Source organism: Amblyomma mixtum, chromosome 3 (assembly GCF_055824585.1).
Source record: "Amblyomma mixtum isolate Tamu chromosome 3, ASM5582458v1, whole genome shotgun sequence".
Classification (NCBI taxonomy): domain Eukaryota; kingdom Metazoa; phylum Arthropoda; class Arachnida; order Ixodida; family Ixodidae; genus Amblyomma; species Amblyomma mixtum.
The window spans coordinates 387,392,296-387,419,571 of NC_143014.1; the positions used below are offsets into that span (position 1 = coordinate 387,392,296).

At 49.5% G+C, this 27,276-nt stretch overlaps 1 pseudogene; it reads left to right on the forward strand.

Annotated features, from left to right (window-relative positions):
* The window catches only part of LOC149357118 (sodium- and chloride-dependent glycine transporter 1-like), a 65,431-nt pseudogene extending 41,265 nt beyond the window's left edge, over positions 1 to 24,166 (forward strand).
* The last annotated feature ends 3,110 nt before the right edge of the window (positions 24,167 to 27,276 follow it).

Sequence of the window (27,276 nt, forward strand, 5' to 3'; positions counted from 1 at the left end):
GAAATGCTTTTACGTTACTTGCACGTGTACTCGTTATTGTGCGGGAGAACAGTGGCTTGCCAATATCGAACAGAACGAATTAGAGCATGGTTTTTCTCTCCTGTTACATCCCTTATACCCTTCAAATTTCCCTCTAGTTCATTGCGTTCCTCGTACGGTGGTGTTTGGGATAGTAGAGGGCTCGCTTAGCATGGGAGAGGTACTGAGATCGATACCCAGCACGTCCACTGTAACAATGTTTTCTTCTTCCTCTGCTACGGAACGAGGCTTTTTGTCCTTGTAATAAAGGAGAATGTTAAATGAATGACCTGTACCCTATAGTCCGTATGAAAGGAAGATCTAATGGGCGTTAGAATTTCTGTTTGCGACACAGCCTTCGTTAATACTGCAACAACCACTGTGCTGAAAGCAACCATGTGCTTTTTCAGAAATAAACGCCAGTCACGGTTCGCGTGTTTGGAACCTGCTTAGTGCTTTGTGTTAACGATCTGAGGGCCTGTACTACAACGTGTACTGTACTACATCAACCTGTACTACAACGTGACCCTGGGCTACGCGTTGCTCTACCTCGTCTACTCGTTCCGGGAGACGCTGCCGTAGACCAGCTGCGACTACGCCACATGGGCCGACCACAACTGCTAGAACCCGGCGCCAGGGGTCGTAAGTGGGCTTCCACGCCGCGCATATGGACGCGGTTTCGCGCACCGAGGCGATCGATATCTGGAGTCGGAGTGAGTAATTGAAGAAGCGATGGACGCTGAACTGGCCAAGTCGTGCCTAAATGACCCGGCGTTTATTAAGGCGGAAGCCTTTAATGCCTCATCGTTGTAAGCAGGAGCTGTCGACAAAAATGTCACGCTTTTCAACTCGTCGAAACGGTCGTGACGTCACACTGCGCGAATTTCAAACGGGGCCAATTGTACTTTGGCTACTAACCATGCAACCAATTAAAGGGATCGTATAGTGATGCTCCAAGTAAGTTTGACTGAGTTTAGTTAATTGCTTACTTAACCAATTGGTCTAATTAACCTTTCTAGTCAGACCAAATAAACAAATAAAACCGAGTAAGAAATTGGCCGAGCTAGGGAATCGAACCCCGGTCTGCGGAGTGCGAGTCGAGCACGCTACCACTCCGCCATACCAGCTCAATGGTTTGGAATGAACAAAGGTGCGTCTAGAGAATACGATGTTTTCGTTCACTCCCATCTTCCTCCCTTCCCGTTACGGCGAGGTTTAGGTGTCCACCGAGATATGAGAGACAGAGACATTTCCTTTCCTCAAAAACCAATTTACCGGCGAGCAAGGCGTATTTGTCCGCCTTTCAGATTGGTCCAAATTGTCGTGACGTCACCGCGAGCGAATTTTGACGGGTGTACACCGAAATATGTGAGAGAGTCACTGTGCAACTTCCTTTCCTCAAATACAATTTTCGACTAGTGTCTACTGAGATATGTGAGACAGTTAATGCGTAATTTCCTTTCCTCAAATACAATTTTCATTTCCCTCATTACGGCCCCTCTTTCTTCTTTCACTCACTCTTCCTCCCATCCTGTACGGTGCGGCTCAGGTGTCCACCGAGATGACAGGGAATTACAGCCCCATTTCCTTTCCTCAAAAAGCGTTGCTTTCAAAGGGCAACGGATCGCGCCGACCGGGTGGTGGCGTTCCTTGGACTCCGTGGCAGCGCTACAACACGCTGTCGCGTTCCACTCCTAAAGGCGAAGCTTAAGCGTCATTAATTGGTCATTAATTGGTCATTGGTCATTGGTCATTAATGCACCAACAAAATGTGCAGTGAACAATCGCGTAGCAGAATGCAGCACTCAGCCTTTCGCCTTTCACAACTTTAGCCGCCAAAGTTCCTCGTAATTTTTTTTTATAAGAAAATAAAACTGTGCTGTAAATTCCAGTGATGTTATTTCACTTGATACCCAGAGCAGCTTCTCGGTGGCCTAACTTCGATGGCCTGGTCGTTTGAGCATCCGCCTCGCATGCGGGATGAGAGTGGGTACAAGCTTTCCACTGCCTGGTGCTCGGCTTCTTTAGGGTTCTTTACGGTGCTCGGCTTCTTTAGGGCTTCTTTAGAGTGAAATGAATGGGCCTTTGATCCCACCTTGTGCAATGAAAACTACCTTGTGCCATGGAGCTGTTTGGCCAAAGCTGCCCTTGTGCCGTAAAAATCCATCATCTGTTCATCTCATTGGCGCGTTGGTGTCTCGTGTCGTAAGCAAACGGTCGACTCGTCTTCAACGCTCGCGTTTGCACAGATCGCCCCCAACACTCGTTCAGGTGGACCACGGAGCTTCTCGAAGTTTGCTTGGACATGACTTGCTGCGCTTCTATGGTAAATTTTTGTAAGCTGTCTCAGAATGGATCATCCAGATCTATTTTGAGACATATCTGGATGGTATTACCATACAGTCACTTCATTGGCATGTAGAGCCGACAGTAAGATTCGGGATCTACAACCTGAAATAATGTGGCGAATTTAGGGGCAACACCGCAATGGAATACAAAATACTGCTTTAGCGATCAGGTTGGTGACACATTGGAGTCATTCTGATGGCGGCATCAATTCCATATCCGGGATGGTAGTTGAGCACCTGGACCCCGCGGGACAGTATCTTACACACTGGTTTGTCCCAGTCAAGGACGATGTTGGGAAGCTCACTTGCCATGGCTGCATCCTGGGCGCCTGTTTCCCTTTGGGGCTTTGCCAGCGGACAACCTCCAGGGGAGGCCCGACAAGAGAACGCCCAACTAATCTTACTAAATCGGTGACATACCTGGGGCATGCCCAAACACTGTCTGCTGTCTCACTAATAAAGTTAAAGTACATAATCATTACGCTATGTAATACAGCAAGAGCTGTATATTGTACGTTCGGGGAAATCATGTTGCCATCGGCGCCGTCCACGCTCCCCCTAAACCTCTCTCTCCCAATTCTCCGTCTCGACCATTTCTCTCGCTGCGCGTGTCACGTCGGACGCCGGCCTTATATGGATATATGAGCGATCACGCATAAAACCGTTCATGTCCAATGGTAGCACGCGTGATGCAAACTTTCTATGGATACAACTCAAGAACGAAGCGGCTTTTCCCCGTCAAAGGACCCCCTTCCAGCCAATGGCATCGGCTGATTCTCATAAGCCTGCTAGCGTGACAATGCAGGGAGTGTCAGAAGAAAGGGGACATTCCTCTCCCTCTATGGTCGGTGATAGTCAGTTCCCTGCTTTGTCACGCCGTTCCCTCTATTGTCACACTAGCAGGCTAATCGACGACGCCATTGGCTGGAAGGGGGGTCCTCTGACGGGGAAAAGCCGCTTCGTTCTTGAGTTGTATCCGGCTATATAGACACCACTACCACCACAACACATGGCTTGATACTACACCAGAATTCTCCAATATTCTCAGCAGGAGACATTAACTAGAGCTTACCCGTCGTACTAAAGCGAGTGAAGCGACCTAAACCAAAACCACCCATACAGTATAAATGGCGTTGACAAAACGCGATATCGGCATTTCGCAGCACCCTAAAGCTGTCGCTGAAATAACGCATTACCACTAGAGTAAACATCCGGCCATTGTTCGGGATCGGTTTGTTTGCCTCCATCATATAACCTAAAGTATAATTTAATATACCGCCTTCTGAATTTTCAAAAAAGGCCATGTGCGGTCACTCACACTAAATGTTTATGGTTTATGCGTTTATGGGGATTTAACGTCCCAAAGTGTCTCAGGCTACGAGGGACGCCGTAGTGAAGGACTCCGGAAATTTCGACCGCCTGGGGTTTTTTAACGTGCACTGACATCGCACAGTACAAAGGCCTCTAGAATTTCGCCTTCATCGAAATTAAGCCGCCTCAGCCGGAATCGACCCCACATCTTTCGGGTCATCAGCCGAGTTCCATAACCACTGAGCCACAGCGGCGGCTCACAGCAAAGAAGTTCAGCACATAAGGTCGCAGCACTGCTCTATACAAGAGCCCGGACGGGGTTCAGCACATAAGAGCCCAGACGGGGGGATACTGTGATGCTCGAGTGACTTTGACAGCTAACGCTCTGGACGAGCCAGTGTTGTGCCTTTGGCGATCCCTGTCGCTGCAAGGGTTGTAAACGACGGCCTGGGAAGAGGTTCCTCTGTGAACTTCTTCGCTCTTCCCGATCGAGTACCATCAGCGTCGTGAAAAGAAAATACCGGTGTAAGCAGTTGTCGATGGGCGTTCACGAGCAGTTAACCCTGTAACTTTCCGACGGTCGTTCGCAAAAGTCGGCCGTACAGTACGAAACGTGTAAGCAGCGCAGGTTCCGTGCTGGACGGTTGAGCGGCGCCTGCTGAACCGCTACGCGGGCGACAACTACTCGGGACCCGACGCGCACGTCATCACGCGTGGATCCGACGTGGTGCTCGTGCCCCTCGAGGTGTACGAACACCTGGCCAACGCCTGCACGCCGGCCACCCAGACGGCGCCCGAGCAGTTCTTCTAGTGGGTGGACACTCTTCTCTGCCGCTATGTTTCTCTCCACCCTATGCATGCGTTTTATGGTCTCTTTTAAGCTGCATCCCTAGTAAAACGTGGCATATGAGCCGCGCATATGGAACCAAATACGGAATTCATTTGACACGCAAAAGATTATGGAAATCCAGATGCTTTCCATGTGTTCTGTACGGTTCCTGTTATATTTATTTATTTACCTTCAGCGCCCAAGTGCATTACAGAGGGGAGTGAGTTTATTAAACGCAAAGAAAACAGCGACAAGATAGTACAAAATTAATGATAATTTAGACGAGAGCGATATTCACGGCTGCGCGACGACATAATCACCAACAGAAAGCCAGCACCGACAATATGCTTTTAAAACAAACCATATTATCTAAATAGTTTCGACAAGATTTCCATATGAGATGCATGGCGTCACACGGAGTCCGCATGAATTTAGACTCTTTCGTGCGCGTTTTTCATTTGACTCCGTATGTTTCATATGGGTTCTATTGTGCCATGGTGAAAATATACGAAAATTATCGCAGTCGTTTGTGAAACCTTTCACTGTGATCGTAATGTACACAGAGGAACACTGTAATGCCGATCTGTGTTCTGGTTTGCGGATCACTGAATGAATTTTCGTGTAGAGCCGTCATTGGAAGTGGTAGCGATAAACTTCATGCTACATGCGGGATGCAACGCTATACATTTTTTTCTTCTGGTGTCTCTGTAGGGTGCAGTGAACCCTGTTTTTCACCGGCCTTGCAAATAGGGGCAACCACGGTCTCCCGGGAAAGCGTATGCTACTGCTGGCTGACTACATCTCCTTTTTCGCACTCTTTGTTACACACTACGAACCACAATCATCATCATCGACTCCAACATCCGCGGCTGCTGGTTTTCTCGGGAGAACGCTTTCTAAACGCCCCTGAAGTCGGGCCTACTTCCTTGGCTCGGGAACCGCTAATGACGTAGACTTATTTCTCGGTTTCTTTTCCTCTTTTTAACCCCTAACCCCCAAACCGATTTCATCTTTTATATTTATAAATTTTGTCCTTGCGGCATTAGGCCGATTTACTTTACAACCCGCTGGTTTTCTTTTTCGTCTGCCCACGATACACTAATGACCGGGGTGATACTCTTTCTTCATTACGATCAGTCTACACTCGGAGCCCACTGTGAGGAATAAACCAAAGTTTGACAGTACCATACGAATATTTCCTTAACAACACGTGGCACAATGTGTCCCCACTCTCCCTGGAGGATGTATAAGCAGCGCTGGATTTTGCAATGATGCACACTTTGAACTATACTTGTGGCGACACATTGGTTTTAGTTTGTCTTGGGAATTTGTCCTCCAGAAATTTAGCCGCTCCTCAGGGTAAGAGGCGAACACCACGGCTGCATCGCATGACGCAGAAAAGCGCCCGCTCATTGTTTCACATGGGGCTGTCCCACCTTCGATCCAATTACCACAAAAGGCGCACATTCAAGAACGTCAAGAACAACCCCACCCAGGCCCACATGGTTCTTATGGCTCAGCTAAGGTGAAAGTGGCTCCGACGGCGAAAGTTTCATGTACACCTACCATAAAAAATTAGCTGGAGCTCTCAGCTAAATGAACGGGACACGGGAGAACACAAAAGACTGCACTGTGGGCAGCGTTAACTCCCTGCCTTTGCACCTCCCGCCGCCGATAGAAGAAGCGAAGCGACAACTGTACCGCGTCCCTGTTGTAGCGTTCAGGTGGAGGCGGCCGTAATATCTCAGTATAACAGAAAAACTGACCCTGTCGCCACTACAGAATCACACGATCCCCACCTGAGTTTGCAATTCGACCTGCTGGTTTATAAAAATCCCATTTCTGGCTAAGTGGTTAGGTGTCCCGGGCCCACCTGGGTCTTTAAGTATGTTCTTTGAAAAACAGGGTGACAATAAAACAATCTCCCTCCTGTCCCACACCGATACATTGAAGAGATGACGTCACAGGACTAGCGGTGGTGACACATTCCGTTGAGAACGGACAGCTATGTCAAAAACACAGCAGAACCTTCTTGGTAGCGCTAACGTGAAAAGACAAAAAGCATTTGATTACCTTCTTGTGAATTCAAAAAATTGAGTTCTCGCGCTGACACTGCTCCCGCACCCTCTCAGCCGTCACGTTCCGGGCCTGAGCAGCCGAATCGAGGACCTGGGCTCGCTGCAGCCTCCGCTGGTCGCATCCCTGGTGGTGTCCTGGACATGCGTCTTCCTTTGCGTCTTCAAGGGCGTCAAGACTTCGGGAAAGGTGCGCGATTGAGGTGGTCCGCGGCAGATTGCCGAAACAAGGACAGAAGCGATAACCATCAGCGTGTCGCACATTGGCTTCCGCTGAAAAACGCGTAGATGAAAGGCGTACAAGGAAGATCGACTCTTTCGGAGAAGTGCACGTAAGCAAGTACAAGACAGTTGACCGCGACTTCATAACGATAGGTCTACGCAAATTGTTGGAGGGGCCTCCTTTTCATACCAATTTTGCACGCATCGGCTAATTCTAGGAGCAAAAATATTAAGAACGGAATGATATCCTGGGACGAGAGCAGCAACCGAAGTCGCATTTTTTTGGAATGTCTTGTGCGCAACAAGTTGGAATATTATGGATGTCGTAGCCACAGTTCCTGTAATACGTAACGAGGAAAGGCACACTAAAATGTAGCAAACCAGGAAACGGTAGCTACGGCTTAGTGTCGCGTAGTGGCCGTTACTCTGCAGTGCGCACCACGACTAACCTCTTATTCATATCAGGTGGTCTACGTGACGTCATTGGCTCCACTCTTCATACAGATCATGATGTTCCTGCGTGGCATCACGCTGCCAGGCGCTGCGAATGGCATTCGCTTCTACCTGGTCCCCGACTGGTCCAGCATCTTCCGCGCAAAGGTGCGTCTCCGTCTGCTCCCTTATGGGGGAACATTCTACAGGGAACTGCCGCCTGTCATGGCGGAAGTCATATGGAATGCAACGGGGATTGAAGTATGTGGTTCAGAAGCAGAACAGGGATTTATATAGCTTCACAGCTGTCGGCCATTGCTGATATTTGGTGTCGTAGTGATTGTCCTAGCTGCTAGATTTCGTTACCCGATGATACGTTGCGACGCAGAGATTAGTCGTTGGTCAGAATACGTACAGCTGGCCGAATCTTTAGCCGCAATGTCCGCGGGACGGTATCCATCCAGGTGCTCCTCGTTGCTGTTAGTCTTTACTTCATGAAACACTTGGCGGAGTGGCGCGGACTTCTCGACCAACTCTAATTTAACACCGGACATGATAGCTACCCTTTGCAAAACGCAGCTCCAGAAAGTGCTTGAATAGTGATCATAGAATGTCCTTTGAGTTTGTCGGGAACACATATGTTGCGTTCACATGATTCCGTGCGTCCATCTAGTATTGAGCGCTTATTTAAGCAGCGAAAATTCTGGGTGATCATTACCGTTATCATAGGCGAACATGTGTATGTTTCTGCTTTCATTAAAATCACAAAGAGCTTGCAACGCTGACTGGTGCGTTCCAGCCCTTAGCAAAAACTAATACGTTTGGAATATACGGTGGGCTATTTAAATTGTATTTTAAACATATTTTGTATTCATGAATGCACTAAAAATATGTAGGAAATACGTTCCTGAAATTTCGTGCTTGGTATTCGAAATATATTTTTAAAATGTGCCAAAAATACCTCACTTAAAGCATACTTCGAGCATTTTCAAATACGTGAAAAAATATGTATGCAGTTTTAGCATCTTGTCAGTGTATTAAAAGTGTATTTTCGGAAATATGAAATTAATTCATCGAAAGTATACTTCAATTCTAGAAAACGGGCAGCCCTTGTAAACGTATATGTATGCAGTTTTAGCATCTTGTCAATGTATTAAAAGTAAACTTTCGTAAATATGAAATTAATTCATCGGAAATATACTTCAATTCTAACAAACGGGCAGTCCTTTTGAACACTTCTAGCTGCCGTTGAACAGTCGAGTGCTCGAAATCGCGTTTCGGGAAATGGCATTTGCGTGTCGTCAATGTATTTGAAGTGTACTTCTGTAAATACGCAATTAATTCGTCCAAAGAACACTGAAATTCTAGCAAATTGGCAGTCCGCATTAGCATGTTTGCAGCGCACTACAAGCTGTCGTTGAACAATCTAATGCTCAAAATCGAGTTTCGGGACATCGCATTTTGGTGCTGGCCGTCTATTTAAAGTGTACTTTCGTAAATACGCAATTAATCCGTCTGAAGTATATTTATTCTAACAAATGGGTTGTCCGCGTAAACATATTTGCATTACACTTCAAGCTACCGTGGAACAATCTAGGGCTCGAAATGACGTTTCAGCGAAGAGTGAAAACTTTCCCTTTCTTGTCATTCTTTCGTTTATGGTAACTTCTAGCAGGAAGGTAGTAAAGTTTCGCTCTTTCTTCTTTCTTCTACCAAAAAGCGAATAGGTTCTTTTCTTCTTCTTTCCCTTGCACCAGGGGTGCCCCGTCGGAGACGGCTTGTTATTACTTGAAGGCTGAAGGTCTATAGGAGATTATACTTGCAAACAACAGAGAACTTGCAGGGGATATAAATTGAAGCTTTATATACAATAGTTTACATATATATATACAAGTTGAGCAGTGAGCACAACAACAACATGGAACTGGCTAACATTTAGGGGAGGCCCCTACCCGGCATAGCCGAAGATGCGTTACATCTGTCTCCGTAGCCCAGAACCTCTTTTCCGGGCTCCGGGACCCAGTTTTAAAGACACATGGGCCCGACCCACATTCATCAGCATCCAATCGTGTCAAACTCTTAACACGATTGGTTATTAGCCGTGTGGCCCGCCCTCCAACTTCCTTAAGGCACATAACTCTCTCCCAAATGTACATACTGTAAAAAGGGCATCTTTTTCACTTAAAACATAGTACATTCCGAGAATTCACACACATACGGATTGGCCCCCTGGGTTACGTGACCCGCCCCTCACTTCCACCGTATTAAACAAACTCTCTCCCCTATGGAAAGAACAGCAAAATACTTACAAACCACATAGCAAAACACTCCCACTATATCAGACCAACTCTCTCCCCTAAGGAGGAAGAAGCAAAACACACAAACCAACATAGCAAGACACTCCCACGTGTACATTTGTCTCCCCAGTCCCCGTGACCTTGACGCTTCCCGGCACTAGGGCAATTGTCGGCCCCAACCCAGCTGCGACTGTCGTAAACATCGCCCGGGAGCGCAGATCTACTTTCCGATAAGAGTCGGATCACAATGGACTGCCGAAGCCACCAGTTGTCCTCCGGGGTCGGGGCGGCGACATCAGTCAAGCGGCCGCCACTGTCCCCAATTAAGCTTGTCCCGTGCGGCGGCGTCTTCTGCGCGCGGCCCGTTTCTTTAGCCCGCGTTGCCGTCGAGCCTCGGGGCTATCCCGGACGTCAGCCCGCTGCACCGCCGCCCACAGCTCCCATTCATCCGGACGCACCGGACCCCGCTTCGTTCGGCAGTGTTCTCTTCTCAAAAGAAAAGCGGTCGAACCTCCGACCGAGGCGTTCGAAACTTAATTGGGCCGAAAGTGGCGTTTGTGAAGTCGCGGTGAGCTGTCGGCGTAAGATGAAACGGCGGCTTGCCCTTTTTACGCTCTTGGTTCTTTGTGCACTGGTACAAAGCGGCCCCGGCGAAAAACACGCGTCCTTCCCCAAAAAGGGGACAATGGGAGGCTTGGGTGAGCCCGCTTTGCTGCCGGCTGCTGCCCGCTATGCGCTCTCCTCGCCGCCCCCCTCCGCCGGGGGCTCTCCGGGTTCTGCAGCGGCGACACCAAAGGCGACAGAAAGATGGGCGCTCCTAATGAGACCGCGCGCATCCACATATCTCCCTGGGGCCCGCTCAACGACGAAGCCCCCCTTCCTTAGCCGCGAAGGAAGGAGGGGGGAAGGGGGAATAAACACATGGCGCATGCTAGCCCTCTACACGCCCCCCTCAAAATTCATCTAAGGGTTGCAGCACGCTTAGATGAATAAAACACACAAACAAAAGGGCTAGTGGCTTACCTACAACGAACCCAAAAACGAAACTAAGCACGCACTTCAAAAGTAAAAACGTTTCATGCATGCTGTGGTCGTAGTACGGGTGTCCCGGTCCATTGGCTGTGCTTACAGTCAGTGCCACACACGTGCGTACGCGTTTCACACATTCACATGCAGCGCCTTGACAGAAGTCCACGCTGTCGCGCCGCGTCCAGTTACACCTGCATGCACAGCCCCGTCCTGCTCGCGAATGAGCACACATACACACAGACACTTGCAACTGAAGCACTCGTATGAGGTCCGCGAGTGGCCGCGTGAGCCTCCTTGGTCGCACCGAGTGTCCCTGTGTGCATTCGAGCCGTGATGTGTTATCAACGAACACGGTTAACGGCTAACGGTCACTCAGCTCATGCGCCTGGTGCCGCCACGGGGCGAGAATTCAAAAGCTGCTGCCCTCCAGGATCGAAAACATCCTGGTCCGCGATGGGTCCGAATCCCCGCGCACGTGATGCCCCTGAGGGTACGCTTTCTCCGGCGTGCCAGTACAAACCGCGCGAAGCGTAAGGAGCGTAGCCCCTGGTCGGCCTAGTAACCATACCACTGCGGCCGGTTTTGCTGCGCTTGCTTTGGCGTACTGCCGCACGGAACGTATTGCTCCACGCGCCGACTTTCGACGTGAAAGCCACGCACCTGCCTCCTGGCACTATGCCTCGCTTGGAGCCATCTGCACCTTTAATGCACGGGCTAACCTTAAAATTGCCGCTCCCTGATTGATCTACTCCTGCCGGTTTCGTGGCTTCGTCTGAGACGGCATGAGGTTCCTCGCAGTCACCTGACCCGAATTTGCCCTTCGGCCAGTCCCTACGCATCTCCCTGTCCTCACCTGACCTGATCAGACACCCATTGGGTGCGTTCGACAACTGCGCGGTACTTCCCCTGGTCGGCCCAGCAGGCCCACCTTCATTCTCTGCCTCCGAAGAAAGGCTCTTGCCATCAGTAACGCTCCTGGGCACTTCCTGCCCTATGCCCGGCACAGTGTGCCGTTGCCGCAGCGGTAGCTCTCCTCCTGGCGTTAGCTCGCCAATCTTCCGTCTTTCGTTGCTGGCCGTTTCATGCCGAACGGACTCCTCTTTTTCGCAGCTTGCTAGAGACTGGGTTTTTCTTCCCGAACTCGTGCCCTCGTCCCTGGCCTCATCTGGGGTAGAGCTGATCTGAGCGGATTCCTCGTCGGAGTGCGCGATCACTGCCTCTAATACCGCGGCGCTCTGTTCCATCAGGGTGCTTCCTTCACTTGAAATTTCAGTTTCCCGATAAGCTGACTCCCTTCTTGCTTCTGCCTGGCCGTTTTCGTCTCGTTCTTTTGACATGTCGGAGGTCACAACCTCCGCCATCAAGCCTGCAACAATTTGACCGCTGTCCTGTTTGTTATCGGTCAATTTGGTCTCGCTTACCCCCAGATCATCAGAATTTGGCTCCTCCCCTTCGTTACGAGCCGCCCGCAGTGGCGGAAAATCTGTGATACTCTCGCGCCCCTCAGGAACCTCGTCCTCACTTCCTGCGCTTTTTGCGGTCTTTTCGGAAAAAGAGGTGTTTCTGCATACCGGCCGACTGCTTACAGCGTCCTGCCTGCTTCTTTCTTGGCCTGCACTGGACAAGCATATCAATTTGCCCTCCACCGCAGACGGCCTCACCTCTCGGGACTCAGAGCAGTTCTGTATGGCTAGTTGACTAGCACTTCTAGACTCCCTGAGCTTAGCCACTTCGAGCCCTAGCTGCTCAAGCTTCGCTGTTACCACCTCCCAATCCTGAGGCAGCGCCTTTCCAGCATTTTGCTCTGCAATTTGCGCCTGCAGGTCCGCTAAGCGCGCCTTAAATAATTCCAATTGGTCCCTCACATTGAGTGTGGGTCGGCATAGATGGCCCTCCATACCGCTTCCGTACCCCTCGACTGTCCTAACGGCTCGAAACACACGAACAGGGGCGTGAACAATGCGACCAAGGAAACTCACAGTTTCGATGCGTCGTTCCGCATGGCCAGCTCCCTGGGGTCGCGTCCACAGCCACTTTCCGCACGCTGCGATGAGCTGTCGCACGCCGCTTTACCGGTGCCCGTCGCCGTCACCTTGCTTTGAACCGCAGGTGATCGTCGAGTCTCCGCCTCGACGCGCTGCTTTCCTGACCGGAAGCCCTTACGCGCCGCTGGACTATCGCTGAGGTCCTTGCCGCTCACTTGCTCGCTCTTGCTCCTGAAGCTGTCCGCCGCGATCAGCTGCCACTTGCCGTCGGTGTCCTCGACTGTCGCCGCTCCACTGGAGACGATGGCAGTTGACTTCCGATGACGGGACCTGGCTTCCTCGACCGCTGCAGCTTCTCTCCGCCTGCACCTTGTCCTCCCGAACCGCCGATGTTCGACTTGTTGATGCCTGGACGTCTCCCCTTCTTTGCCTTCCCCGTTTCCTGTGCTTCCTTCTGATAGCAACAGGATCCTGTCGACTGCGCCAGTAAAGTTTCGCTCTTTCTTCTTTCTTCTACCAAAAAGCGAATAGGTTCTTTTCTTCTTTCCCTTGCACCAGGGGTGCCCCGTCGGAGACGGCTTGTTATTACTTGAAGGCTGAAGGTCTATAGGAGATTATACTTGCAAACAACAGAGAACTTGCAGGGGATATAAATTGAAGCTTTATATACAATAGTTTACATATATATATACAAGTTGAGCAGTGAGCACAACAACAACATGGAACTGGCTAACATTTAGGGGAGGCCCCTACCCGGCATAGCCGAAGATGCGTTACATCTGTCTCCGTAGCCCAGAACCTCTTTTCCGGGCTCCGGGACCCAGTTTTAAAGACACATGGGCCCGACCCACATTCATCAGCATCCAATCGTGTCAAACTCTTAACACGATTGGTTATTAGCCGTGTGGCCCGCCCTCCAACTTCCTTAAGGCACATAACTCTCTCCCAAATGTACATACTGTAAAAAGGGCATCTTTTTCACTTAAAACATAGTACATTCCGAGAATTCACACACATACGGATTGGCCCCCTGGGTTACGTGACCCGCCCCTCACTTCCACCGTATTAAACAAACTCTCTCCCCTATGGAAAGAACAGCAAAATACTTACAAACCACATAGCAAAACACTCCCACTATATCAGACCAACTCTCTCCCCTAAGGAGGAAGAAGCAAAACACACAAACCAACATAGCAAGACACTCCCACGTGTACATTTGTCTCCCCAGTCCCCGTGACCTTGACGCTTCCCGGCACTAGGGCAATTGTCGGCCCCAACCCAGCTGCGACTGTCGTAAACATCGCCCGGGAGCGCAGATCTACTTTCCGATAAGAGTCGGATCACAATGGACTGCCGAAGCCACCAGTTGTCCTCCGGGGTCGGGGCGGCGACATCAGTCAAGCGGCCGCCACTGTCCCCAATTAAGCTTGTCCCGTGCGGCGGCGTCTTCTGCGCGCGGCCCGTTTCTTTAGCCCGCGTTGCCGTCGAGCCTCGGGGCTATCCCGGACGTCAGCCCGCTGCACCGCCGCCCACAGCTCCCATTCATCCGGACGCACCGGACCCCGCTTCGTTCGGCAGTGTTCTCTTCTCAAAAGAAAAGCGGTCGAACCTCCGACCGAGGCGTTCGAAACTTAATTGGGCCGAAAGTGGCGTTTGTGAAGTCGCGGTGAGCTGTCGGCGTAAGATGAAACGGCGGCTTGCCCTTTTTACGCTCTTGGTTCTTTGTGCACTGGTACAAAGCGGCCCCGGCGAAAAACACGCGTCCTTCCCCAAAAAGGGGACAATGGGAGGCTTGGGTGAGCCCGCTTTGCTGCCGGCTGCTGCCCGCTATGCGCTCTCCTCGCCGCCCCCCTCCGCCGGGGGCTCTCCGGGTTCTGCAGCGGCGACACCAAAGGCGACAGAAAGATGGGCGCTCCTAATGAGACCGCGCGCATCCACATATCTCCCTGGGGCCCGCTCAACGACGAAGCCCCCCTTCCTTAGCCGCGAAGGAAGGAGGGGGGAAGGGGGAATAAACACATGGCGCATGCTAGCCCTCTACAAAGGTGATCACCACTTATACCGCTGCTACACGGCCGCTTCGAATGCCTTCCAACCGAATGTCATCTAACGATGCTACACGAGTTCTGTCTAAGGGAGTGCTTGAAGATAATATTACGCCAATGCATATTAACCGCGTCAGCATGAAATTTCCCCGGGAGTGCGCCGATGAGGACGACTGCACTCACACTGTTGTTTACATCGCTTGTTTACATAACATAAAACGCAATCTGCGCTTTCGTTCTATTAAACAATCTGTTTTCTTTTTTACTGGTTGTACTCGTGCTTGTTTACGCAGTGCGACAATGTGTGGGAAGCGATGATGCGATCGCACGCCTGAGAAAGCCGGGTTGTTGGCATCGCGCAGGACTGGCGCTTCTCGCTTCTTGTCCCGGCTTTCACCGACGTGACCAGTACTTTTTTTTTAAACTACTTTATCCAGAAGTATGTCTGGCGACTGTTCGCTTTAACTGAAACGGCCTAACTTGTTATCCACAAGCTAGCGACGGCGACGACTGCTGCTGGCCGTAAAGCACGGCTCGGCAGTCCGGATCACACCGGCGATTCCCGTTCATCGTACGCGTGCCCTGCGATGTAAGCAATAGTTGATTTCAGGTCACTGTGGCCAAAACTACACCTGGTAACCATTTGCATACGCTTAAGCTTGTGATTCGCTCTTCACAACCGCCGAAATCACAGATCCAACCCTGCGGACTCACTGGGCCTAGTCGTCGCGGAAGGGAACAGAGCCGTCGTCGACTGAAATTGATTTGGCAAGCGCTTATCGCTGGTGAGTGTTCAGGTGTGCACACGTGAAATATAGCCGTTCGTTTCGCTCATTTAGAAGCGCGAACATATACATACCGCCGCCTCATCACCGTGCTCTCGCTCAGCCGCCGACAAGGCTGACCGTCTGCCGACCGGATTCGACGGTGTCGTTGGCCTGAAAAACGTGTCCTTCTAAAATCATATTATAGCAAACTAGATAGTTCACTATAATCACATGATGTTGTTGAGCGTGATATATACTGTCGTTGTCGGACTAGTGTGACCGCCGTCGTCGTCGTCGCTGTACACTGAAAACGAGCTGAGGCTTTCGAATGCGTTTCGAAAGTGTCGTGCAGCACCGCGGCAGTCCGTCGAGTCCGAATGTCATTGCTATTCTCGAATGTCATTCCACTCAATGTCATTCGAACATTTCCGTGTGAGAACGTGATAGCATTATACCAGCAAAAGCGCCTTGGGTACTTCTGGGTCCGAATAAGCCTGCGGAAAGGACCCCGTCTGGCAGGGCAGACCGGCTCCCTTACACGCCCATGTATCTGTTGGTTGACAGTTCGACTCCTGACCTGTGCCTGACGCAAGTTTCAACTAGCAATTCCGTTCTCAATTAACCCCAGATTCGAACGCGACCAGTAGGGTACTTCTGCGATAATTTGGCAGCCCACAGTATTTGCGCAAAAAAAGGCCTCATCGTGCAAAATAGTGCGTCGCTTTCGCTGGGTATATATATCCTTCAAGCCAAATATAGCGCTTGTCGAAGGATTTGTTGTTTGCTGTGTCACTGTCGTCTTGGTATGCTGTGTGTAGGTATCTGCCGTTCCCATTCAATCACGTGACCTTGTAATATCAGACTCCTGTTGATAAATAACCGTGTACGATTTGTTCTCCAGTTGAAGAATTCACCCGTGTCATTCCATGGAGCCGCCCAGTAGACTTTTTATAAGCCCGAGTAAACACATTTTTAATGTATTAAATGTATATTTTTAGTATATTTCTAATGTATATTTTTATTATATTTTTAATGCATTATAAATATGCTAAGCGGGCAAAAATGTACTTTTCACGTATTTTTAAGAACGTTTAAAATATTATTCCTAGTATACTTAGAAAGCATTCGTATTGCAGTTTAAGCATAGGGACAAAAAAATGCGAAATAAATATGAAATTAATACAATACGTTTGAAATGCATTTTTAGCACATCCTCTTTTTCGCTAAGGGAGGGTCTGTTGAGGTCAGTTAGCCGCTTGATGCCAGCTGGTGCAGTGCGAAGATGGCACTATGAAATCTAAAAATCGTTGCTCAACAGGAAGTCTGCTCAGGAAACCACAGACACAGAAAATGTGTACTGAAGCCAGGAGAAGCGTGGCCCCCTCTTGCACCGTTAATATATCGCATGCTGGCAACGACGCAAGCTTCGAAACAAGCGGGAACAGAATGAGCATCTGGACTGATCAGTCGTTTTTCTGCCATCACACAGGTGTGGAAAAGCGCTGCTGAGCAGATCTTCTACTCGCTAAGCCTCGCCGAGGGCATGATCATCTGCTTCGGTGGCTTCAACGAATTCAGGAACCAGCTTCAAGGGTAGGCAGTTGCAGCTCTCACGCCTCACTGAATTAACGGCAAAAAAAAAATGAAAGGAGATTGACATGGGCTTTTTTGCCGCTCGTTTCACGTCTTTTAACGAGGTATTATAATGTAGAGTAATAGCATGGCGTATAGACACTGTCCTCGACTGTATATTACAAAGTAACGCATGGTGTACAGGCTTGGCGAAACGTGCAAATTCGCCGCCTTGTGCGCTCGCAACTTGGGACAAAGTCAACGAATAAACCGGTGGACACAAGTCAGGATAAAGGGTGCGGCGTACACCAACAAGCTGCGGAGGTTGCCCGTTACAACTTGTTCTCTGCGCTGCGAAGAGGAACTGGTTCTATAGTTTGTGACTTGGCAATACAGATGTAAGCTGCGCTTGTGGACGATGTGCATAACGAAGGAGGAGAAAGTGTTACTTCGCAGACTTAGCCACTGAATTCTCGTCTCCTGTGATCCACTCAGGGACGTGCTCGTGGTTGCGGCGGCTGACTTCGTCGTCAGCGTCCTCGGGGGCCTGGTTGTGTTCTCGGTGCTCGGAAACATGGCGTACAGCCTGGAATTGCCCGTCGACGACGTCGTCTCGTCGGGTGAGTGAGACATCGGGTTTGGCATTTTTACACTCTGGTGCACGTTGAGAGGGCTGTCGGTAGATGTCGTCACTACGACGCCGCTATCAAGGGCTGCCCTTAGGAACTTGTATGCTCATTTTATACACTGCTTTGTTTTACCATGATGCATTACACTGTTACTTGTAATTAGCGCTGATCACTCGTAATTAGTAATTATCGTTTATCACTGCTACTGCGCATTTGAATTACTAACACGTTACGCCTTAAATATCGTCCTTTATCGTAGGCCTTTCTTTATGAGAGGGTGCTTCTGTCGTCGCTATCGTTAACGATCAAAGCTCTAGAAAGGGAGTGGTACTCAAGAGTCTACGTCACGCGCTTTATGGCTTCTTCTCTGACAATTACCCATCTGTCTGCGTGCAGGTATTGGGCTGGCGTTCATCGCGTAGCCTCAGGCGCTGAGCATGATCGCCTACCCACATCTCTGGTCGGGCGCCTTCTACGCGATGCTCTTTTTTCTCGCCATAGACACCGAGGTGGGTTCTTATTAAGAACGGTGAGCGCGAACAATAGGCGCAAACATTATGAAAAGAATATCATGTACCAACTAGCCCCAACCGAAGTTTTACTGAGGTGGGTGATGCTGATATATTACTGCAGCCAGGAATGGCTTCGTGCAGTTTATTTCGGCTGGCCCATAATGGCTGACAGGCTAACGCCTCACCATCCCTGCACCAGGCTGGCTCACCACCGTCCTATCAGCGATGCATCGTGGTCTCTTTTCGGTCGGTTAAAGAATTCGGGGCTGCGTACCGTTTTTTTTCTCGCCTTTCCCACGAACACTCAATACACACATATAGTGCGCTGATGTAACGGACGTGGCATATGTGTAGCTAACATTACTTTTAGAATGTATGTGAGCCTGTAGTACACAGAACGGCCGTCGCAAAAACAATGCACCTGGGAGAAAAAGTAAGGCACTTCAAGTGTGGCTGCAGTGCTTTGAATGCAGACGACTGCACTTAGCGCACCCTGCACACCCCTCTTCCTGTCATGTGTCTCGTTATACGTCATCTGAGTTTAAGCCCTTCTTTGCGCCATAATCTTCTTCCTGAACATGTGTCCAAGAACAGGTCCTCTTTCCTGTCCTCGCGCTGCCAGTTCTCGTCGGTCGAGTGCCTGCTGACCCCGTTCAAGGACCAGTATCCTGCGCTGCGCAAGTACGGGCCCCTGCTGCCTTTCGCGGTGTGCGCGCTCATGTGCGTGTGCGGCATGCCCATGGCCAGCCGCGGGGGCCTCTACATCCTCACCGTGATGGACACCTATCTGGGCGGCTACCTGCTGCCATGGATAGGCCTCGCCGAGCTCGTGGTTGTCGTCCTCGGTTACGGTGGGGCTCCCTATTATTGGATAAGCAGTAGAGTCTTCAGCTTTGTTGCCATTACAGGGAGTTGACAGCATGCTGTAGACGGATACAACTCAAGAACAAACCGGCTTTTTCTTGTCAAAGGACCCCTTTCCAGCCAATGGCGTCGGCCGATTCGCATGAGCCTCCCAGTGTTACAATGAAGGGAGGGCACTACCCCCACCATTGAAGGAGGTGACTATCCCCTTTCGTCGACCAATCCTTGCATTGTCGCGCTAGCAGGTTCATGAGAATCGGCCTGCGCCATTTGTTGGAAGGGGGTCTTTTGACAAGAAAAAGCCACTTGGTTCTCGAGTTTTGTCCGACTGCAGAGACAGGGACCTCAAAAGTGAACATGACAAGCACTATCTCGTCCTAATCGTTGTCGTTTTTGTCAGCACTGGTTGCGACAATCCCTGTGCATCACTCTATGTCGATTTCCCGCAGGGCTGAAGCGGTTCTGCGCCGACATTGAGTTCATGTCCGGTCACCCTCCCAGCCTGGCGCTGAAGATCTGCTGGGCCGTATGCTGCCCCGTCTGTCTCACGGCGAGTCGGCGTCTTGTAACCTCTCCGCTGTCGCCAACTCTGAGCTTCAAGCATGTTAGGGCACAAGCTCATCGGGCTTGCAAAACAAGATGAGCGCATCCTTGCTTCTTATGGAGCTATTTGGAACAGCTGAAAGAAAACGGGGGGGGGGGGGGGGGCGGATATGGGAGAAGAAGGCCTCCTTTATCACAAGCTAGCCTTATTGGCAGCCCCAAAGAGATCTTGGTCCCTCTCGGGAGGATGCCCGTAAAGTTGCTGTGTCTGCAATCACAGCCAACGTGCTTTGGTTAGTCACGAGGGCCAGTGAGGTGTGGAAACCTCAGTGATGCTACAGGGAGGGGACGCACAAACGAAGAAGGTAGTGACAGACATCAAGCGTCTGCTGATATATACAGAACGTTTGAACCACGAATTTAACCCGAATTTACAGGCAGCGAATCCAGCTTGTGACTTTCTTGCTCTCTTTCTCTTTTTTCTTCTTTATTTCTGCTTCTTTCCTTTTTCTTCCTTTTCCCTTCTTTTCCTTTTTGCGTTCCCTTTCTCTCGTTCTTTTCGTTCTTTTCCTTCGCTACCTTTCCTTCTTTCCTGTCTACCTTGCTTCTTTCCTTCCTTCGTTCTCACGCTTGACAAAAATGGTCTCAAAAACTGCGATCCTCGCAGTGGATTGTGGTGGCGGACGTGTGCATGTACGGCGAGCCACTCACGCTGGGGGACTACACGTTTCCCACGTGGGTGAACGTGGTCGGCATCTGCTCGGTGCTCATCGCCATGAAGATCATCGCAGTGTTCGCCCTCTACCACTGGCACACCTGCGGACGCGTGAGTGGTTAAGGACGCGCTCCTTTCGTTGTACCGATGCTGCAGTTTGCATGATCCACTGCTTGAGTATCCCATGGATGTAAGGAGGAAGCACAGCTCACAGGGATGACGGCGTAGTGACGAGACAGATAGCGGCAGAAAAGAGTTGCGATGTTACGACTGTACCCTGATCAGTACCTCTCCACACGACGCCCTGGCTAGGCGTACATTCTGCCCTAAACGCAGCCGCCTGCCCAGTGGTGAGCGAGGAAGAACGAGCTATTACGTCTGGGTGGGGCGGCATTGTGTGTAGATGTCTTACGGTTATAAACACTTTTTATTTGCGAATATATTGCTTCTTTTGCGTACATTTGTCACAAATTTCGGCAGCACCAAACCTAAAGGCCAACAATGCTTCTTCCTGCGCTAGTTTTGCTTTATGATAATTGTGAATTCATATTGTCAGAGAGGACACGAAAAAAAATGAATCAGTCAGGAGGATGCCGTTTTGTTCTTACTGCTTTTCGTCTTCTTTCCTTTTTAATGTATTACTTATCGGTGAAAGTTTGTGGCTGGCATGCTCAAAACAACTCAAATGGAAGGTTCGTTCATACTGCAGTTTACAGGGAACACGCGACGGAGAACGGAGCGTTCAGACTCTCGCCATAATAACGATTTTCACCTTAAGACGTACTTGCTAGTTCAATACATGAAGGACGCTGCAGTTAATTTCAGGTGAGAGAGGGATAGGTTCTTTACGATCGATGTCGGTGATAAAGTTTCCTGATGGTTCGGTGATCCGGCGACATGTCGCAGGAAAGAACTAAACAACTTCGGACACTATGTACACTTGATTACATTATCACGGGTCGAACAGTTACTCTAGGCCACAGTGGCACTTACATCTCTTTATGTCACAAGCGCTGGCTCTCCCGTTAAGTTTTATCATGTATTCTTCGCGAAGCAAGCTCCGTTTGCAATACGCGTCAAGAATGGTCGCAAAGAAACAACCTGTTAATCAACGAAGCAAAAACAAAATGCGTTCTTTTGAGAGCTCGAGGGACTTTCGGCAAAATGACAGATGCTATAAGATTAGGACCATTTAGTACATCTTGCGATAAAAGTGTGAAAACACATGGGTGACCTTCTCAGATGACATGACTTGGAACAAACATGTCAAGATTCTTTGCGCAAAAGTGCAAAAAGCTGTTGGTATTTCAAATAGGTGCCGTCACTTGTTTCCAACTGGTGTTAAAAAAAAAACTTCTTTGCAATTTTTTAATTCATTCGCAGCTTAATTATTGCTCACTGATTTGGGGGAACACTACATTAAATAATATACAGAGCTTAATTCTATTGCAGGAGAAAGCAATATGAGCAATTGAGAATATTTCTTACTAACACACTCAACCACTTTTCCTCAAAAACAATATATTAAAAGCTACTGATGTATATAGCTACAAGTTAAATAGGTGCTACAAGCGAGCAATTATGGGGAAACTTGACACATTTCTAATACAGGCAAACTTAGAGAACATACACAGCGTCTACCCCTTTTGTCATCGGGTACCCTAGAACATTTTTTTTTTTCGCGTACATACTATTTCCAACAAAGAATAGCGCACACGTTACCAGGAATCCTTAGCCGCTTCCACTGGGAAAGCATGAATGTGGAAAGGCTTGAAAACAACCGCATTTTTCAGATATGCTTATGTCACAGTGAACATTTGTGATGCCAATAGAAATAATCATTGTGGATGTTTTCGCTTCATTGTAATTATTAGTGTTTTCGCTTTAGACTAGTGCGCTGCGTCTGTATGACTCTCTTCCACGTATATTTGTCCGATCTTCATGTTTTTATATTACTTTTTTTTCTGTAAACAATTACTGTCCTTTACCTTGTACCTTTGTTAGTTCGCAACTTTGAAGCTTGTAGTCTTTCATGCAGCGTTTAACTCTTTATAGGTTTTTGTGTAATCTTGAAACGTGAAATATGCAAGCTGTGTTCAAACATCTTTTTCTCCACCCTCCCTTTTCACTTTTTGTGCGAAATCAAGATTTTTTTTTCTGTTCAAGTTCACCTAAGCGAAGTTTCTCGCTCCGATGTCCCCCATGTAGATTTTCTCCGAGCTTCCTCGAGTATATCCCGTCTCGCGCTTGGCGCCGTAAATGCCGCCCCTTAAAGGGACCATGAAAAGAATTAAAAGACGCTTGTAAATGTTAGAAATTATGCTCAGAAGCACTGACACCAAGTATGAGTCTTCGGAACTGAGCCGGCAATTTATTATGGCTTTTTAAAAATCGCGTTCTTTAAAATTCGCGGGCCGATTGGTGTCTTCGTAGGGAGCGATTTTGAAACCAAAACCGGGAAAACAGACGTCACTAGTCCCATGACGTCGGTAGGCCACCACACGCTGTCATTCGCTCGAGCCGCGGCAGCTACGACGTCACGGGCACACTTCCGGTAGCGGTGAAAATCGTCTGCTCGAGGCGCCGCGCGACCCCCTCGGGCAAGCGCGGGCCAGGGCATTGCCTTCACGCATATGTTTCCAATTTACCTCTGCCGCCTCTTTCTGCCGGGAGTTCGGGAGCAAAGAAAGCGCCGAGACCGGAGAGACGCTGCCGACGCACGCTGCTCCTCGGGAGTGCGACAACCGGAAGCCGTAAACCGAACGTCAGCGAATGACGTATTCATGGGCGGAGCCCAGTCCCGGAGCTGTTTTCTTTATTTTTTCTTGGTGCTCCGCGCGTATGAGTTGAGGGGGGAGAGGAGGAGCATGATTTTTAATCGTCTATAACTTCGTTGTTATTCATGCTAGCTAGAAAATTCTTTCGCTGGGGTGACGAGTGATGGATTGATTATCTTTACGTAATCTCAATTAATTTGTTTCATAGTCCCTTTAAATCACTTATCGCAGCATTCTGTCTACAATTTGTTTCGTAAATCGGAGACGAGCTTGCAACACCCAGTTGGACGTGTTTCTTCAAAAACGAAATAACCAATGGCACTGGGGCGCCCGCGAGGCCGTTAGCCGCAAGTATCGCGCGATTTCTGCGCGTAGTCGAAGCCTACGAAGTTTGCGCTGTTGCAGCTGTGGCACACAGACACAAAAGCAAAAAAAAAAACAGCGAAAACAGCAGAAAAGCGAACACGTGCACTGCTCTAGCCCCTCTCCCATCATTCGCCGCCCCTCTCTGGGACGGCTGCTTCTCCTCACTGGGCTTCCTGTCGAACCCTACATTTCACTCCCTTCTCCGAACCCCAGGGGTCCGCGTGTAGGCCTCGCTTTCCGGCATGAACGCCTGCTTTTGCTCCTCGCAGTAGGCCAACAGTCGTTCCTGCAGTTTACCGCGTGTGTTTCAACACAAATCCTCACGAACGGCGCCTGGTTAGGGGCTGTTCGAGGGGCCCTGACAAAACAATGAAATCAAAACCAAGGATAACCGACGTAACGCCTTCTGGTTGTGTGCTGCCCGACAGACCCCGGCGCAACAGCCCGGCAACTTAACTGATGGCGTCTAAAATTCTTTGCTTACACCTTCGCCTACACAGGTGCTGCAGAAGGCGCTCTTGCCTTCGCACGATTGGGGCCCCAAGGACCCCGACGAGCGCTACGTGTACCTGCGCTTCCTACGGCTGCGAGGCATGAACAACCTCTCGGAGCCAGACCAGCCGTTGCCGCAGCCGCCGACAGGTGATAAAGCCACATCGGCGGCTGCCGGAGGTAGCGGTGGGGCGCCACCGTCTCTCACGGCGCCCTCCGACCCTACAACCCTCGCCCGCATGGTCCACCCGCCCGTTGAACCTGCATCGGCGACACCTGGCGAAAATGCGGCCCATGTCGCCTCAACCACCGCAGGGATTCAGGCCGAACTGATATGAGGTCTTCTGGAGCAAGACCCTTTGTTCCTATATAAAACCCCTTACAAGATTTCGTTCAATATCTTGAATAAGACGTATACAGGATACTATGAGAAATTTTGAGTAATAAGTAATACAAGATTCTAGTTCCGCGGAGCTTGCTGTATGCGATGGCTTCAACCTGCGCAGAAGACTATGGTGGTCGCGACGGCACCTCATGCTTTCCATGCGCGATAAACTTTCTCACCTCATTTCTGTGACGTCATATCACTGTGCTTCGTGGCTTGACATAGTGTTTTCTCGAATTTTGTGTGTGATTAGCCTGAATGCGGACAGCGAGTGCAACTAAAGTTTTTACGCGCTTTTTATTTCTGATTGTATTTCGCGCAGTCGTTTCAGTGTGCGCCCTTCGTGTAATCGTCACTCGACGGTCTTGAATTCTGGTTCATATCTTGGGCTCCTCTAGACACATTATCTTTCTCAGACGGTAACGCGTTGAAGGAAGTGAGTTAAGCCGATGGATAAGATGGAAGCGCATAGGATTTTTCCTGATGTGCGGTTACTGCGACACTGAATCCGTTGCTGATGCTTCAAGTGTCGCATAAACTTAGGACTGCCAATGACAAGTCGTTCCTGTTTCTGCACATCTGGATGATTCAGTCTGTACGTCGCGAGCTGAGCGCATGCGTTGACGTGATACACGAGTGTGAGAGCTAGTGTACTGTAGTGCGTAGTAGTGTCGCGTAGTGCGTACGTGTTGTGCATTCTTCGCCAAGGAGACAAGTATCCACAGAATTAGTGTTCTGTGGAGCTGCTGAACTGCATAAAGACCGAAAATTTTGGTGATCACTTTGAGGAGCGCTTAATCTAGTACTGCCTTTGTCAAAAGTTTAGAGCCCACGGGCTTTGCTTCTAAGCACCACTGTGGCGCTCGTGTAGCACTCGTGGAAGTCCTACGCATTGGAGGGAGCAGGACCAAAAATCTTCTTACCTTCAGGAGATTTGGGAAGCTGAGGTCGCATTACGAGCAAAGCAATGCAGCCCAGAAGCAATCCCCATGGGCTCTAAACTTCTGACAAAGGCTGTACGTTTTCAGAGTGCTTGTATATCTATTGCGCAGCTATATGGTTCTAAATCTGAAGAATTGGTGAGATGTGCATCTTACCTCCTCATTACACACTAAAGGGCCTGGAGTCACAGCTGAACTAGAGGAAGGCTGACAGCTATAGGCATTAGGATGAGACCGCGATGAGCATTCGTCCCTGAAATAATACGAAGGGTGACGGAGAAGACGGCTTCTCAGCTTCCTGGGAGAAAAAGTATTTCATTGGTCATGGTTGATTAACAACCTGTGATATAACGGCCACAGACTGCAGCGCCGCCAGCGGGCAGCACGACAACATGTTCATGTTGATGAACGCGGTGAGTCAGTACGAGCGCAACGAGATGAAAGCTATAACGACGAGCAGACACGTCTCTAGTCTGTCTCAGAGCGCTGGTATACACTGTTTATCTCGTTCGAAGGCACTGTTTGACACGGCTGTTTGGGCCGTGTACCTCACGTCGAGCTCGTCATCACGAGCGATTACTCTGCTCTGCTTATGGCACTGGGGAATGGCACCCGCTTTGCATGGCATGTTTTAGTGCTTCATTTCGATTCCCATCCTCTTTTGTAGCGAGAGCTGCACTACGCCAGCTCTTCCGAGCCTTCAGCGTGGCACCCCTTGAGCTCCGTGGCCTTGAGCCGGTTGGTCACATGGTGCGGAGCAGCTGCTGCCGCCGGCGGAACCAAGCTGCAACAGCTGTGCGCATGCGCCGTGTCGAGGGGGGGGGGGGGGGGGTGAGTGGAGAAGGGGAGAAGTGTCGCAGCTGTATAAGTGGACGGCTCGGCGAAGCTCCCGCGTCACCCCAGGTTTAACCACAGCTAAACCACAGCCAATTTTTTATCCTATGTGGTTCTCGTCTGTTGGTGGAGAAGAGCATGTGCGGACTGAAGCGTAACGTCGCTTCAGCAAAGTAAAATCGGAACACAATGTTTCCTTCTGCCATCTTTTATACAAATATTTCTGACCTCTCTCGGTATAACCAGCCTGCCAACAACCAAAACCAGCTAATGCTTCTGTTATGTACCGACGTATATGCAGGCTGAACATTGTAGGCACAAAAGCAGCCTATTGTGTAGCGGAGAAAGCATCCTGCTCCCTCCTGTGTGCCTCGGCCTCTGTTACCTAGAAGCACATCAAGGAGCACGTTTTGCTTGAAGTGTACTCTCCGAGAATCAAAGCAGGCTATTTTTGTTTTCCTTAATTTTTTTTCGGTAAAGCAGCAATAAAGATGTAATGCGTAAAGTTGCCTTCTCCTTTGTAATGGTACATTTTGAAGCAGAACACACTTTACGGGAGTCATTTAACCTGGTTAAAGGGATACTGAGGACATAAACCGGGTGCTTCAGCGAACACTAAAAAATTCCTGAAAATATTGGGTTCAATATAGCAAATAAATAGTTGTAGGATCACTCTCTTTGCCGCGACGGACACAATATGCTACAAAACTTCTCTAACTTTCCAAGTAATGAACAAAAACCCACTAATTAACTTTTTAATTATCGTAGCTGGGTGGTTAGTCTCAATAAGGAGTTTGATGCCGTGAACAAGGCGACGTCATATAAGTTTTTTGAAACGAAGGAAAACTCAATTTCTGTAGCCCTGCAGCGCGAAGAATTCCGACTCTTTCTCTCGCACGTGACCGAAACTGAGCTCACGAAGAGCGCCGGAAGTATGGTGTAAGCGAAGCGTCCGCTGGTGACGTGTCGTAATGAATGCAGCGCCCAGTTCGAAACCCGTGTGCTAACTTTCCTTGCTAGAGAACCTCGGCGCTCAGCTCAGACCGCGGCCGACGTTATCGACTGCTTCGTCGCTCGGAATAAGGAAAATTATAGGCATCGTCTGCTACGCGACCGTCGCTTTTGGGAACACTCATAAGCACACCTGGCGCACTGCATGTCTGGTTAACACCGGAAAGAGTTTAATCTTTTTGTCAGTAGCTTCGTGAAAGGTATAAAGGTACTCTTCTCTGACAATGTGCAGATTACTGTTTAACGTTAAATAGTGACGGCATATCGACATGCATTG